The sequence below is a fragment of the Pleurodeles waltl genome, chromosome 1_2, assembly GCF_031143425.1.
Source record: "Pleurodeles waltl isolate 20211129_DDA chromosome 1_2, aPleWal1.hap1.20221129, whole genome shotgun sequence".
In the NCBI taxonomy this organism is placed as follows: Eukaryota; Metazoa; Chordata; class Amphibia; order Caudata; family Salamandridae; genus Pleurodeles; species Pleurodeles waltl.
In genome coordinates this window covers 97,318,029-97,332,608 of record NC_090437.1, presented here as the reverse complement: position 1 = coordinate 97,332,608, position 14,580 = coordinate 97,318,029, and the positions used below count along the sequence as shown (strand labels likewise).

At 44.5% G+C, this 14,580-nt stretch overlaps 1 protein-coding gene across 1 annotated transcript in view; it reads right to left on the bottom strand.

The window, feature by feature from the left end:
• Positions 1–14,580, bottom strand: part of LOC138297135 (neuronal acetylcholine receptor subunit alpha-7-like) — a 2,137,462-nt gene that overhangs the window by 197,210 nt on the left and 1,925,672 nt on the right. The gene's annotated exons all lie outside the window — the stretch shown is intronic.

Here is a 14,580-nt window from a genome sequence, read left to right as displayed (position 1 = left end):
TTTATTGAGAGGATGGCCTCCTATTCAGTGAGCCTACGGCATTTGTGCATGGGGCAACAAGGGCCCTGGTGGTCCCTCAGTGCTACTAGGCCTTCCTACTGGGGCTGGCTCATGAGATACCAGTGGCAGGACATCTGGGCCAGAACAACACAGGACCTTTGCCAGGCTTGTCCCCTACCTTTACTAGTCCCGGATGAAAGTGGCCTCAGATGGTTTCTGTAGGACCTGCTTGACCAGCCAGGCCAGTGGGAAGACAGGGCAAAAGCGAGAGATCTGCTGAGTTCCTAAACCTATCACTGGCATCCCATTTGAAAGGGTGGGCATCCACACTGTTGGGCCCGTGGATCCCCTAACCACCTCTGGCCACATGTTTATCCTGGTTCTGGTGGACCATGCCACTAGGTACCCAGAGTCAATCCCTCTGAGGACTGCAATTGTAGTGGTCATGGCCCCAATGCTAATGGGGGTTCTCACCAGAGTGGGTTTCTCCAAGAAAGTAAGGTCAGTAAGGGAGACCAACTTCATGTCTTCATACATGACGTTCATGTGGAAGGAATGTGGGGTTACTTAAAAGTTCTCCACACCCAACAATCCACAAATGGGCTTGTTAAGAAGTGCAGAAAGATTCTTAAAGGCATGATTGCAGGCCTACCTGAGACCGTGAGGCAGAAGTGGGACGTCCTTTTACCATGCCTGCTCTTCGCATACAGAGAGGCGCTACAGAAGGGAGTGGGCTTTAGCCCATTTGAACTTCTGTATGATCATCCTGTCAAGGGACCTCTCAGTCTGGTCAAAGAAAGGTGGGTGAAAGCTCCCAAGAAACCTCCTCAGGATGTGGTCAGCTACTTGCTTGCCCTTCGGAACCAGATGGCCAAGTTCTAGAAGAAAACTTCAAAGAACTTTAAGGCTAGCCTGGAGGTTATGAAGAGGTGGTACTACCATATGGCTACCTCTCTGTCATTTTAACCTAGACAGAAGGTGTGAGTCATGGAGCCAGAGGACCCAAGGGCTCTCCAGGATCTCTGGACTGGACCACATGAGGTGGTGGACAGGAAGAGGGAGTCCACCTACCTGGCGGGCCTCAAGACCCCCAGGAACCTCCTACATGTGCTCCATCTCAACTGCCTCAAACCCCACTATGAGAGGTCAGACGTCACCATGCTTCTGGTGTCAAGATGATGGGGAGGAGGAGGAGGAGGGTAAACTTCTCCCTGATCTCCTGTCACCCAAAAAAAGGATGTGTCAGTGTAAACTGTCATTCTCTCTCCTAAACTGACTTCGGAGCAGCAGAGGGACTGTCACCAGTTACTGGGACAGTTTTCCTTCCTATTTTCCCTCACTCCTGGGCTTACACACTTGTGTGTACGTATGATATTGATACAGGGGCCAGCTTGCCTGTCAAAAAGAAAATGCACAGACTGTCTTACAAAGTGAGGGCTAGCATCAAATCAGAAGACACTAAGGGGCATATTTATACCCCATTTGCGCCGAATTTGCATAATTTTTTAAATCTAAATTTGGAGCAAAAATAACGTTATATTTATATTTTGATGTTAGACCCGTCTAACGTCAAAGTATTGGAGTTTGCACCATTTTTTGCATGCGTGAACCTACCTTGAAAGGTAGGCGTTCCTATATAAAAAATGGCGCTAACCTCATAGCCCCACATTTATCCCCTGTGCTAAAATGACGTACGGGTGGGAGGAGGGGCTAAATAATGGTGCAAAGCTTGCTTTGCACCACTATTTAATGCCTGGGTCAGACCAGGCGTTACGGGATCTGTGGACCCATTTCCATGGTTGAACACCATGGAATGGGTCCACAGGTGCCCTCCTCAAGCCCCACGAACATTCCCACCCACACTAGAGGGACACCGGAGGATGGGGGACCCCATCCCAGGTAAGTATAGGTAAGTATTATTTTTTTTCTCATTTAAAGTGCCATCGGGGGCCCAACTTGGGGCCCCCTGCAAGGCACAGGGTGCAATGGTCATGCCCAGGGGACACTGGTGACCTGTGCTGGCCACTGGGGTGGTGGTCATGACTCCTGTCTTTTCTAAGACAGGAGTCATGTGGTATGGATAGTTTTGCATCAGAAAATGATGCTAGGCTGGTTAGAGGTATTTTTTTTGTCTCTAACCAGCCTAATGTCATTTTATTTGGCGCAAAACCCCTTTCTCCCATACCGTCACCCCCACCCGGCTAATGTAATTTTTTTTACCGCTAGCCCATCCTTTGTGCCGGCTTGCGGCATTCCATAAATTTGGCGCCTGGCTGGTGCTCTGGAATGACGCAGGCCGGCGCTAAACTTTTGACGCAAAACTGTGTTTGCACAGTTTTCCATCAAAAGTATAAATATGAGCCTAAGATGCTGGAATTGGCGGTCACTGACCCCTCCAGTAGTCCTTGGTCCAGCCCAATGGTGCCAAAGGCATCCCCACCAGGCACCAGCCCAGAAATCAGGTTCTTTGTTGACTACAGGGAACTCACCTTAGTCATCAAGACTGATGCACATGCCATCCCCTGAGCTAATGAGCTGATTGATCGGTAAGGGGTGTCCAAGATCCTGAGCACTTTAAATTGACTTCAGGGTTCTGACAGATTAACCTGACTGAGGGGGCTAAGGAGAGGTCAGTCTTCTCTACCCGAGAGGGCCACTACCAATATACAGTGTTGCCCTTTGGACACAAGAATGCCCCTGCCAGCTTCCATAGAAGCGTGATCCAGGTCCTGGCTAGAGTGGAAGCCTTTAGTGCTGTTTACGTAAATGATATAGCTCTCTTCAGAAGTACATAGATGGACCATCTATTTGACCTGCAGGAAGTGCTTCAGGCCCCACAGCAGGCATGCCTGACTAGCGAGACCAGTACGTGCCACATAGGACAGGGGTCTGTGGTGTACTTGGGACACATGGTGGGCATAGGTAAGGTGCCGGCCTGACTATCAAGGCCTGTATGTGCCTGATAGGGAAGGGGTCTGTCATTTACTTTGGACACCTGGTGGGTGGGGATAAGGTGCAGCCCCTCCAGGCCAAAATAGAGACCGACCTGGCCTGGGAGCTCCCAAAAACACAAACAGAAGTGAGTGCTTTCCTGGGCCTCACTAGTTACTACATGAGGTTTGTCAAGGGGTATGGCACCATTGTTGCTCCCTTGACTGAGCTAACTTCCAGGAAGCAGCCCAAGAGGGTGATCTGGACGGGGGCTTGTCAGAAAGCCTTTGACTCCTTAAAAAAGGCCATGTGCACAGGTCCTGTGCTCAAGGCCTCTGACTTCTCCCAGGACTTCATTGTTCAAACAGATGCCTCGGAGCATGGGATGGGGCAGTTCTATCACAGCTAAATGAAAAGGGGTTAGATCAGCCTGTAGCATTCATCTTACAATGGCTACTTCCCAGGCAATAGAGGTGGAGTGCTATTGAGAGAGAAGCCTTTGCTATGGTCTGGACACTGAAGAAGCTGTGACATTACCTGTTTGGGATTCACTTCCGGGTTCAGACAGACCTAGGTCCTTCAAGTGGCTAATCTAAATGACGTGTGAAAATCTAAAATTGTTGAGGTGGATTATTATTATAGAGGGACTGGAATTTATGGTGGACCAATGTCCTGGGTCAGACCACACCCTATCAAAGTTGTTCTGCCTTAGTAAAGAGAGCTCCCAATGGGTTGGATAGTTCTCCCCACTTTCAGCTGGGGGGACACATGTTAAACCTGTGATTCTTAGGGTGGTCTTCCCCCAGACCTTTGTCACTGTTTAGAAGCTTCTTCCACCTTCCAGAACCAAGGCAGCAAAGTATAAGTACTGAACCTCAGACACTACCACTTCAGTATACTTCTAGACCTTTGGATACTCTGCCAGGAAGAAGGACTGTTGTGTTGCAATAAGGTTATTTGTTATTTGCTACAAGGACTGCCAATCTGCTGGACTGCTACACTGGTGGACTCATGCTTAGCTGTGCTGATGTGCTGCCTTCCTTGCCTGGACCCTCATTTCTTGAACCTATCACCCAGAGTGACCCTAAGGGCCAGCTGACTGGTCTCCTGTTTTCTGAAGTCTCAGGGACACAAAAGAATTCCCTTCCAACTCACCTGCTACAGCACCTGGACCCTGCCAACTGTGAGTCTTGACCTAAAAAATGTGGTGCCAGTCCAGACCTAGGCCCTTGGAAGTGGGTTAAAGTGCTACACCAGTCAAATCAATGCATCACTGCTGCTGCGGTGATTGGAACTGGCACATCGGCCCCACTGCATGGATTGGAATCAATGCACCACCTCTCCAGAGTGGATCAACCTAGGTGCATCGTCTTCAGAACTGCCACATCTCAGACCTGATGCATCACTGCTGCTGCATGGAGAAAATCGATAGATCTTTGCTACTGCATAGAAAGGATCGACGCATCGCTTCCATTGCGGGGATTGACACCGACACACTGCTTCACTCTGCTCTCTGCATCTTTGACAATGACGCAACCCGGATTAGGCCACTGCAGTGAGCCAGAACTCTTGACTCTGTCCTGGTCCGGTGCGACCAGATGTCCCCAGTTGGTGCTCCCTGTTTCTAAGCACAATTTCATACTTTATTCTTTAAACATGTCTGTCTCATATTCTACTTATTGCTTTTTTTGTTTTATTTATTAAATTGAGTTCCATTTTTTTTTTTCTAGCTAGGTGTGGTATCGTTTTGTGTGGTGTTTCCATTGTTTTACTGGTTGAAGTGTTGCACAAATACTTAATACATTGCCTCTTAAATTAGGCCTGACTGCCCTGTGTCAAATTATCAGGGGGTGAGCACAGGCTAATTTAGCGTGTGTTTGCAACTTACCTTGACTACGATTGTGGTTCCTGCTTAGACAGGGTACATATCTCTTCCAACCAGAAACCTAATTTCTAATTTCTAGCAAAGCAAACATGTCTTCCCTGCCTGCAGGAACACAGACAGGAAAGACATATCTCACTCAGATCTAAAAATACTCCCTCTGGGAGGAAGCAGACTTTTGTGTTACTGCCTGCCCTCCTGCGGGACGGGAAACACACCTGCCTGGTCGGAGCATGCATAAACAGCTGCTCCTGCTGGGTGGGAACAATGTCAACTCAGGAAGTATGCAGGGAGCCAGCTGGGGCCGCAGAGGCCCTGAGACTCCCCTGTGGTCCTCAACATGCTGCTTGGTGGGTGCCCCAGGAGCGCACCTGGGCACCAACCTATAAATAAAACAGGTCCCAGGGGACTGGGTCCCTGGGCACACAATCAGCTCAGGGATGGGGGGCGTGCACCACCCTCCCCTTTAAGTTAAGAGTGCGCTGTTGTCAACATCATCTGGGGCGACCACGTCATCAGCGCCAAACCAGCACTTTCAGCCGGATAGAAGGGCACAAACGAAGCCTGTTTATACAGCGCCGGCGAACCCAAACAGAAAGCTAATGGACCCGTGGGACCAGCCGGTGCACCAGCAGGGGCCATAGCCTTGTTGAAAATGCTAAACATAGCATTAAGGAACGCCGCTGGATCCGCTCCCGGAGTCAGGAAGGTAGGAAACCTCTGCTCATCTTGAGGTGCTTGGGTCGGATCCGAAACTTGTGCCTCCGGCTCCTAAGCTGATACGGGTGAAAAGTGAGTCGGAGGACTTGCTGGGGACTCGATGACCTCAATCAAAGACAGCGCCGGAGAAGAATGTGGACTCTGAACCTGAGGATTGATCGTTGGACTGACCTCCCATGCCGTACGGCGTCGTTACGGAGGGGACCGAGACTGATCTCTGAAAGAACGGCGTCGAGAATCGTGCCGACGCCGCTTCTTATGAGATCTCGAGGACTTGTGTGAAGAAGAGTCCCTCGCCTTAGATCTTCGATGACCCTTGTGTCCCCTCTTAGCTTTTGCCGAGAACTGCTTAGCCTCTCTTTCTTTGAAAGCCTTCGGGTCCATGCTCTGGCAGGACATGCACCCCTCCACGTCGTGGTCCGAACTTAGGCACCACAAGCAGTCCTCATGAGGATCTGTGACTGACATTCGACCCCCACACTCATGACAAGGCTTAAAACCTGATTTCTTTGGTGGAGACATTGTAGCTGGTAAAACAAGAACACCTTTGAAACAGTAGTTGTTCGAGAGCCAGGACAAAATGTTAACGTCGAAGGCGCGGAATAAAGGGAACTGATGTCAGCACGCCGACGAGATCTTCTTATTGCTACGATGAAGTCAGAGGGAGTCGCGTGTGGAGTCATGCAATTGTGACGTCCTCATTGATGTGAAGAGCTGGGAAGAAAGTTTCTGTCGAATGCTGGTGCATTGGGAGAATTTATAAGGTGAGGAATCCACAGGTAGTGGTATCCATCTCCATCAGAAATAGAAATTCATTGAAAAAAGTCAAAGCGCGGACTGTAGTTATATGTAAACACGTTAGTAAGATTTAAACTTACATTCAAAGAAAAACGTAGAAATTCATTGAAAAAGTATAACTTGCACCACTATGATGCACTGCTTATGTCCTCACATATTATCTCACTAATGATGTATAACATTTATTGCTGTGCAAATTAAACTTAGGTCAGACATATAACTTGTGATAGATAGATAGATAGATAGATAGATAGATAGATAGATAGATAGATAGATAGATAGATAGACAGACAGACAGATAGATCGGCGACTTCGATTCTAGATCAGGTAGAGCTTCATTAGGCCTCCACAACCTCACCTCTTCACGAAGTCCATGAAGTGTTTAAGTGTGCTATTTAGCTTTTAGAAAAATACTGTTTGAATCTTTCCAAAGTAGGGACTGTGATTGCTGAATTATTTGGTAAGGAGGAGTTCACAGTTTCTCTAAGAAAACCAGCCATTGTAAATCGAAAACATACCTCGCCCTTCGATTTGCACTGCAATCTTGACTGATACACATGTCAGAATTAGCCTATATTGATAATGCCTTCTTCATTTAAGGGGCTGCTCCCTTTCTTAGAGCAAACAGCAGTGGCCCTTTGTTTTTCCTGTAAATCTATTTATCCCGAAATCGCTTGCCTAAACATGTTTTGTAAAGCAGCGATTGCCAACAGTTGGGTTTTGAGCAGTGTGTCCACCGTGGCAGGAGAATGCAGTGTATATGGAAATAAGCAATAAAACAAACTAATCATGGCTCCACTAAGGCCCCAATAACAGATACCTCCATTCAAGCCATTGTGGGCAAAAAAATGTGTTTTGGATCAACCGAAATTTGGAGGCTCATATATAACTTCAGAGTGCAACTAATATTGCTAGGGCTTTTTCACTTCTTACTTTAAGAGAGAATTAATTTCAGTCAGTAATTAAACCCTCTATTTAATCTGACACATTAATTTTCTGTGAGGCAGGGACATCTCGCATTTTAGTCCTATCCTCGAACTCATAAAAGTGGACCGGTAGAGTTAAAAATAGTTTTTCGGTTATTCATTACTAAAAAGCTTTCTCCAAGGGATTTCCAAGGAAAATCGCTATGGTGTGTTTAATTTTTCGATTTCACACAGCCACGGACGTTTAACAGTGGTCTTTCATTTAATCCATGAACTGGGTGAAATAAAACAATGTTCTACCGTTGTGCCAGTTAAATAGCAACCATGAAATGTAATCTTATATTCCATGGATATTTGCCAACACTGTTTTTTTCCATGTTTTTATAATCTTGTTGGGATTATTTTAATAGAAATAATAAAAAAGCTAATCTTGGTTCCCATTTAAAATGTATTAAATTACACGTGTTTACGTTATTGCAATCACCGAATTGCGCAGATGCAGGAAGTTATTAAACACATTTGTATTCCGTTCAGTGCAGTAACAATTACCCGAGTTTTGACTTATAGTAATACTCTTCATATATGAAAATGAATTATAACTAACCGCATTTTATGGATTAAATAATCCTTTTTCAGAAGAGAAGCTATCAATCTTTCCAAGTTGAACTCCGGCTTTGTGTACGTACTGTCTTGAGCGTGTGTGGTGCGGGTGGAGGGCACGGTTAACAGTCCTGCATAATGTTTGCCTGGATTTTCTTCAGAGTCCTGTCCTGTTATTCTTTTTGCACATCACATTATACTCAGGTAAACAATGTCAGGACAATGCAAGAACAACATTTCTTTCAGATCATTTATATATTATAGCCACAGCATCTGACTGACTTGTAAACAGTTTTATTATTTCAAAGGTTGTATGCTTTAACATGTCAAATTTGTGCTCTAAAGGGCAGACAACGTCCCTCAATTCCCTTAGCGTTATTGCTTGTGCTCATGACTTTAAAAGCACTTATAGTTGAAGTGAAGCTTAGCACTATGCGCCCAATTCACATTTTATTTCTGTCACCAAGTTTAACTTTTGTTTGATGTAACGCCTTATTTGGCCAAGCACATGCCCAGATGTGGGCCCTTTGCTCACTGTGGCACTGGAACCAATCTGCACCAGACTAAAGAGCCCCAATCAGGCGGAAACCAGGCCTGGGTTGCTTGTGTTCTGGTTCACAGAGGACCTGACTTGGGAGTTTGGGCTTGACTGTTCCTACTGGAGAAGGGTAAAAGACTGATTTGCAAGCACACTACCATCACCTTTTTTGTGTTTAATGTAATGACCTAAGTGACCAAGGGTATGCCCAGACGTGGGTCCCTTGCTCACTGTGCCACTGGAACTCAGTTACACCCAACAGAAGTGTCCCAATCAAGGCAAAACTGGTCTTGAGTGCTTGTGTTCCAGTTCAGAGGGGACTTGGCTGGCAGTTTGGGCAGGACTGTTCCTATTGTAGTAGGGTAAAACTTATTTGCACATGGCTGCGTTGAATCTGAGGTGGCATGGAGGGCAAAATAATGATGGGTTGGAATGCTACCCTGAGTGACTGCCAGTTGGTCTTTTTGCAAGCATCCTCCCATCACTTTCTGTATGTTTGATGGCGAGTTCAGTTTAGGCATACAAAAATGTTTCCTCGCCAACACAAGTTCCAGATTTTAAATCCCAGAATTTGCAAATCCCTATTCTGGCAGATGAAATTTATCACAGGGCTTTTCCATAGGCTAGGGTTTGATGTAATGTGCTCCCAAGCAAAGCAAAGAGGGTGGCCTTTGAGAATGTATTGACCATCAACAAAGTTGCTTCTTTGTAGCTGACCACAAATATTCCCAGTAATTTTTCACACCCAAGCTGCAGAGAAAATTTGGTTTACATGCAGGAATGTCTAGATGGATGCCACTTCTAAGGGCCAAGTCATATGGCTCCTAAAGAAGCATTGCTGACCTAAAAAGATTGCTCGAACTGAGATAACATCCTCTTCTATGGGGCCCAGACAGAGAAAGAAGACATAATGGGGTTCCTGGTTGACATCATTCCTTGTTTCCTCCGAGTTGAATTCTCTGAAACGCTGGAATTCCAGATGGGCCATCGCAACCACTCTCACCACATTTCCATACCTGGGTACCAACTTCAAACTATTATTGCATGCTTTTTGCTCACCAAAATCCCAAGAAGATACTCCTTGCTGCTATGTTTTGCATCCACGTTTGAAACTAAAAAAGACTGTTGTGTGAAATTGGAGTGGTTTAAAACACTAAAAGGCCATCATGTTTCATGTGGGTGTAGAGGAAAATATTTATCATACATGGAAGTCAACTGCTTGGTGGAGAAAAAAAAAAGAAATAAGGTTTTATACTCTGATTTCTCCTAGTCTTAAGTCCACCTTTCAGACATTTAGCTTATGTATGCAAAGGCTTGGAGGAAGGCTTATTTTAATACATAACTTGTATAAATGTCCATGAGTACTTCCAGGGATTTTGAGCATCCTATAAAAGGCAAAAACCTACTCAAGTATGCGTAGCTTCACTATAACCAAGATGGCTCTTTCTAAGATTGCTTTGTGAAAAGATCCCAATGTGAGCATTTTTGCAATATCTGCGTGCACTGTTACTTACTGCCACCATCTAGAGTGAATTAATGGCAAGAGACCAACATACATGGAGTTGTCTCTTCCCCAATAAAGTACCCAGAAAATGCTGATTGGGGCCTAACATAATACGGTAGGCTATGCCTGTACATTGATCCTGTGTCTTCAGCCCCAGGGTGTGATGCTGCAATCTGTGGTTGTACCTGGCCTATAGCTGTGAGAGTTCAACAAGCAGCACAGTGTCTTTGGAAGTAATTGCTATATTAATCAACTCCCCCTACATTGGCAACTCGGTGCTTTCGGATGGAGCCTTCCCATGCTGTGAGCTCCTGGAACAAGCTTCGTCATTTCTGTGTTTTCCAGCTAGTGATCGCATCGGTCCATGGTTGCAATTGTTCAGAGACTCTCAGACTTCTACCAGTGCTCCATTTCTTGGCTAACCTTGGTTCCCAAGATAAGCTGGTTCTTTCTGAGAGACATAATATAACACTACTTTTGACGATACGAGGCCTATGAACCTAAAAAGCAGCCATTCGCTTGAAGAACTGTCCTGCCACTGCATCTTGTGGCACTATTTTGAGCACAACTTGCTTCCTTTCTCAGCACCACTGGGGGGAGGTTTCCAGCTGGCATTCATGGGGTGCCACCCATCTGCTCTTTTGTTTATCAAACCTTGGTTTATTAGGGCCCCAAGTAACTTTAGACTGTTGGGCTGCCACTGTTCCCATCTGCCTGCATGGATTACAGAGTGCTTTCCCTCCCCATTTCGCCAATGACAAACCACTGTTCTGCACACCGAGAATTCAGTGTCAGGAAGAGGTCGCCAGTTCACTGACCCATGCCCATAGAGAGGGGCCGGATCTACTGGGAACATGGGCTTCCAGAAGATGTGTCATCCTTTTTATGGAGGCTCTTCATAGCACCAGATGCACTGTATTCCCAGAGGCTGCAACAATGCTAAGATGACTCTTGACCAGTCAATCACAAATTGGTCTCCACAGTATTTGAAATGTTTGCAGATGTGCTGTGTGTGAGCTGACATCTCCTCCTTTAACAACTGTCTGGAAGCTGCAAAAGAAAGATTGGTTGTTATGTAGGAATGTCTGGATGGATGTCCCTACTGGAGTCAGTAAAGACCTGAAAGACCTCTGAAGATGAGCTAACACCTGCTTATATTGTGTTCCATAAAAGATGGAGACAGAAGACATCATGAGGACTCTGGCATACATCATGTCTTATATCTCTGGAGTTGATTTCTCTGAACTGCTGTAATTTCTAAGAGCTTGTCATATCTGCTTTTGCCATTCCTTAACTCAAGAACACCTCAAACTATCATTGCTTGCCTTATTTATCATCAACATAGCAGGACGATTACCTTTGGTGCCTAACAGCAGAGAGGGCTGTTCAGCATAGATGGTCACTCCTACACTGGTAGGATATAAAACTTGGACATTTGGACTCTGCTGATCATCACCCTGGATGGTACTATATAGGAACGTCCAGAACTGGAGGACCTGCAAAGCCTCTTAGACTCTCTTGATGGATTCTAAGTGAAGGTGACCTTATCCTCAGTATCTTCATATCAGTCTGAAGCTTGCCACCCATCCCACACACATCAATGTGTCAGGAAAAGTGCACTGTCGATCCAGCAGTGATGGCTTGAACCAGATTGTTAAAAAACGAAGTGGCAGATTTACTAACATTTTGCACCAGGTTTATTTGGATTTGTGTTGTGCTGGAAAGTTGCACGGAAGTAATACAAAGAAAGTTTTGACTCTACTATGCATTACTTTATTGCGATTCAAATATGGGACTTGGCTCATTAAGGACAATGAGGGTCGGGGTACTTTAAAACTAATACCCTCATTCCCCATACATTAATCCATTTTTCAAACTAGACATGCAGACATTTTTCATCATGTCACAACTCAATTGCTTCAAAAATGTTTGTTCAATTTAAAAGGAGAAATTTAAAGGCTTCACAGTAAAAGCAATATTAAACACATAGCATCATATTTTACGAACATTCACGAGTGCTTAGGTGCCACATCAATAAGAGATTGAATCTTCTTCTGTTTATGGACCACATATGGCACCAGGGAAGGGAACTCTTATATGAGGGCTGTCCAGTATGGATGGTCACTCCTATACTGGTAGGATATCAAACTTGAACATTTTGACTCTACTGCCATGATCATTACCCTGAATGGAAAGATTAGAAGCATCCAAAACTGCAGGCCCTGGAAAGCCTCTTGGACTCTCTTGATGACTTCTTAATGAAAGCAACTCCATCCTCAGTATCTTCATCTCAGTCTGACGCTTGCCACCCATCCCCCACACACCACTGTGACACTCACCATGATACCCAGAAGTCATTTTGCACTGGGTTTATTTGGAATTTACTTTCCTGCACAAAACTTGCGCTCTGCAGGAAAGTTGCCCAAAGTAATACAAAGCAGGTTTTTGCTCTGCTATACATTACTTTATTGGTATTCAAATATGGGGCTGGACCCATTAAGGACAATGAGAGTCAAGGTACTTTAAAACTAATACCCTCAGTCACCATAGATCAATACGTTTTTCAAACTAGACATGCAGACTTTTTTCTTCATGTCAGAACTCAATCGCTTCAAAAACGTTTGTTCATATTTTAAAGGAACAATTTAAAGGTTTCACCGTAAAAGCAATATTGAACACAGAGCACAATATTTTATAAACAACCATGAGTGCTTAGGTGCCTCATTAATAAGTGATTGAACATTCTTCAATGTTATGGATACCATATGGCACCAGGGCAGGGAATTCTATATGAGGGCTGTTCAGCATGGATGGTCACTCCAACATTGGTAGGATTTCAAATTTGAACATTTGGACTCTGCTGTCATGTCTTTCATCCTGAATGGAAAGGTATAGGAACTTCCAGAACTGAAGGACATGGAAAGCCTCTTGGCCCTGATTTAGACTTTTTTGCACCACATTTGCGCCATTTTGTGATGCAAATTTACAAAATATAAATATATATTTTGTACGTTTGCACCGCTTTTGTGTCAAAAACGACGCCAATGTGGTGCAAGAAAAGTCTAAATCAGGGACTTAGACTCTTAAACACATAGCACCATATTTTATAAACAATCACAAGTGCTTAGGTTCCCTCTTCTGTTTATGAACACCAGATGGCACCAGGGCAGGGAACTCTATGTGAGCTGTTGTAAAATGAATGAGGTTGCCACTCTCTCACTGTCATTCGTTTTAAATGCCATTTGGATGTGAGATAGTTTTTTCTTTCTGGACATACAACAATATCTTTTGTTGCTTTGTGATTCTTGATAAATATGTTGAAAAATGATATCTGAATGTGATATGACAGTCAATGTATTAAAATGGAAATCATGATTGTTTATAAAATATGGTGATATGTGCTTAATATTGGTTTTACTGTGGAATATTTCAATTGTTTTTTGAAGCAATTGAGTTCTGAAATGATGGAAAAGGTCTGCATGTCTATTTTGAAGTACATATATCTATGGTGAATGTGTTTGTATTCGTTTTTACTCATTACTTTATGTCAGGATGCCTTCAATTGGTGGTGCATGGGGGTTCCCGTATAACCATCCATAGTTTTTTTTTTAAGCAGAGCCGTATCTGCTAACAACAGTAGACATGGTTTTGCACCAAAATATAATGTCTCTTTGAGGCTGGTGGTACCTCGGATTAATCCTTTTATTTCTCCAAACGTCACAGACGTTGCACGTGTGCTGCATTGTACAGCACATATTAAAAGTCGGAAATGTTCTGCGATTTGTCTGGCCATTGCATTTTTAACTGGAAGGATACCCCTGCAGTACAAAAGCTTTGCTAAACATTACGCAGGCACCTTTGCAACATGGTACAAAGGGGTGTGTGTGGTGCTAGACAGCTTGGCTCTGCACCATCTCTAGAGAGAGAGCAGAGTGCCACATCTTTTTCCTGTTGTCTCCCTCTCAGTCAACGCAAAGCAGCACCTTCGGCTGCTGCGCTGTGTTACATGCCATCTTTGCAAATCTGCCCCCTAATTCGAAGAGGGTCAAGTTGAGATCAATTTTAAGCTCATTTTGGAGAGGCTAATGTAGGTAGGGAAAGTGAACTTCTGTACATGAATCCTGTTTGCTACTTTTGGTTTCTTTTCTGGATGCTTATGGAGTAATAAGCCCGAGTCACTAGACGCATTGCACAGTAGGTGCAGAACATTGTTAGTCAGTGTGTATATTTAATAATTAGGACGTGATCCTGAGTTTGTCAATCCATTTGCGTTTTATCACACCAGATAAATAGCGATAGCCTGTGGTCCATTATTTATCAGGTTTACAAAATAGCCAACATTTAAATTCAACAATGGTTGCGATATTCGCTGGAGCTGGTAATTACAGATGTGGTAAATAACACCCAACTAGGAATTCCGACCCCTACTCAAACATGGGTTTACTCAGGAGTCAGAACACATGACCAATCATAATCAGGGCCTGGGTACTGTCATGGATTTGCTTGTAGTTTGCTTAGCGCAGCACTATCTTTCAAAATCAGATCTCATGTTCTTTGGCCCTTAGCTCCATTACTTATGAGAATACTTCTTCTCACTTGCTAAGGTTCCCATGCTGCTGGTTTTTTAGACGGTATTTGGATGAGCAACCCTTTTCAATGGATGTCATTGGGTGCTTTGGCA